The 2,500-nt window shown below is 34.3% G+C and overlaps 1 protein-coding gene across 2 annotated transcripts in view; it reads left to right on the top strand.

The window, feature by feature from the left end:
• The window catches only part of LOC125025625 (coiled-coil domain-containing protein 186-like), a 23,380-nt gene that overhangs the window by 13,622 nt on the left and 7,258 nt on the right, over nt 1-2,500 (top strand). The gene's annotated exons all lie outside the window — the stretch shown is intronic.

Genomic DNA, 2,500 nt, shown 5'->3' with positions numbered 1-2,500 from the left:
CTCAGTATGTGAAATATGATGAAAATAAGGCTGAAATGAGCTATAAAAGGATTACTACTTAATATGTGTATGAAGACTATAATATAAAATGAATCCATCATTATTTTTAAAATCATATATAAGTAGAATTAAATTAAGTTTAATCTTTCCAGACATACATTACCTGTCGGTTTCTCAGAACAGCTATATACTCACAATATAGTGTAAATTCAATAGATTATAAGGGGAAGGGTTACTAATGCATGCCAAAAATGGATCACTTCCTTCAATTCTTTTTTTCAAGGACTTTTGAACTCTCAACTCATCAAATAACTTTTTCCATACCTTTGACATTAACAAAAAATTTCTACACCAGCGCTTTGTGTTGACACATGCATGCAACAGTTAACTGGGAAATCATATAACACTGTCTTTTGTGTTGCTTTCATGCTAGTCTCCCAAAGTTAGCAGTGGAAAAGTAAGGAAAGCCCAGGTAAGGACTTTAGCTTTGGTGCATGGATGTATAATGATACTGCATCTTTGCTTTGTAAGTTCTGGAAGCATGTTGTGGATCTCTTGGTCTTTATACTGTTACCTTTAGATTAGTCTAAATCTAAATCTGTCCTGAATTTAAAAGCTATTAGATGGTATTTTCAGTTATTTGTTTATGAATTATTTATCTTTTTCTCTAAGAATAGTGTATTTTAGTTTATTAATACTTTGCTTCTAGATACGTAGCCAGGGGAGGAATTAAAGTTCAGAAATACTGGGGGTTTTTACGCTTTATTACTGTTGTGGCAGTTTATCTCACTTAGCTTCTTTAGATGTTCTATTCTTATTTTTCGCTCTTTACTATCTTCTGCTTTCTCACGTCTCTCTTTTCATCTTCATTGGATGATTTTTCTTCTCTCTTTCTTCTTTTCTTCTCTGCATTGTTCTACTCTTTTCTGGAAATTTTTCCTTTTCTTATCTGGATCGTCGCTTCTCTTTTTTCTCTAAATCTTCTGCAATCTCTCTTCTTCCTCCTGCTTTTATCAGTAGAGTTTTGTTGTCTGTTTTCCTTTTTCTTTGTTTGTATGAACCATTTCTTTATACATGATTTTCTTAGTTATGCCAGCAATTGTTATATTTTTTATTTAATTTTTATTTTTTATGATCATTCATTTGTTCCTAGGTATTTCCATCTTTATTTTCCTTTGAAAATAAAGATGAAAATCTTGTTATTATGTATGCAACTTGTTGAGAATAAAAAGTTCATGTTGATTTTATCATTATGGAATCCATCTACATTGAGCTAATAAATAAATATGATAGTATGACCTTGAAACTGCAGACTTAGGTAACTTATTCCACAGAACCAACCTTAAAAAGATCATTAGTCCTGATACAGTGTCACCTTTCAAATAAAAGTAATTAAAATTATGACTAATTTGGAAGCTGTGTATCAAAATAATTTGGGATGTGAATATTATTGCCTGCTAAATGCTATTAAGTACTAAAGCCATCGTCTGGGAATTAACCAGTTTTACTACTAGCTATTTGTGTTTACCATAAGTTGACTTCTTTTGGTTGTCTTCTTCATTGGTATGAACCAAAGGTGCAGATTAGGAATAGGTTAAATGATAGACCATGGTTTGATAGGGCATGCATTAGAACTTATGATCAAAGGAATGAGGCATATAGGAGATGGGTACATATGAGGACAAGTAAGTATTATGAGGTTATGGTGATGATAGCTGAGGCTGAATTGTTGTATGTGCAAGCTATTTGTGTCTCTAACAGTCAAGTGCAAACAAGATCATTTAGACTTAATAGTCAAAGTAGATGGTGGGAAGTTCTGAAAAAGACCAATATGCCTGCTGACCCTTGTTTTGGGGTTAATCTGCTGATTGATATCTATCAGGCAAAGCATAGTGATGTGATGTTAGATCTTCTAGTGATAGTCTAGTCTGACCCTCCTTTTCATGGTTTCATATTTCGATCTTGAGAGCAACTCAGTCTTTGGTGTGGCCTTGGATGAGTGAGGTATTTTTGCCCTACTTGTTTTTTCCATATCTTATATTGTGATATGGTTGCTGGCTGGGCTTTTCTGCATGGTGTATGGTAAAGTGATTTCAATTCTTGACCCATTGGATCCAAAAGCTTCACTACCATCAGGTGGCCAAGAATATTCGCATTAGGCTTATTTGAGAGGCCGCCCTAATGGGTTTGGGGCTCCTGGGCCAGGCACACATGAACACTTGTGTGTTCGGTGACAAGAATCCATGCAACCCCTTTGCAATGTTATTTTGTCTTTTTTACTTAAGGGTTTTTAGCTTTTTTGCCATTTTCCAGTGTCTATGTTTGTCATTTGATTTGCTTTATCGAGATGGTAATCAGTAGCACAAAATTATTTGTGTCGTCTTTTTATTTTTTCATAACATTCCTTCTTTTGTAATACAACTTGCACCACCAATCACAGTGAGCAGCAATAGGATCCTGAGCTTGGAAATATCATCCTCCCTAGAGGCAGCACTAGTGA

This window comes from Penaeus chinensis, chromosome 5, assembly GCF_019202785.1.
Source record: "Penaeus chinensis breed Huanghai No. 1 chromosome 5, ASM1920278v2, whole genome shotgun sequence".
NCBI classification, from domain to species: Eukaryota; Metazoa; Arthropoda; class Malacostraca; order Decapoda; family Penaeidae; genus Penaeus; species Penaeus chinensis.
This window is presented reverse-complemented; position numbering and strand designations above follow the sequence as displayed.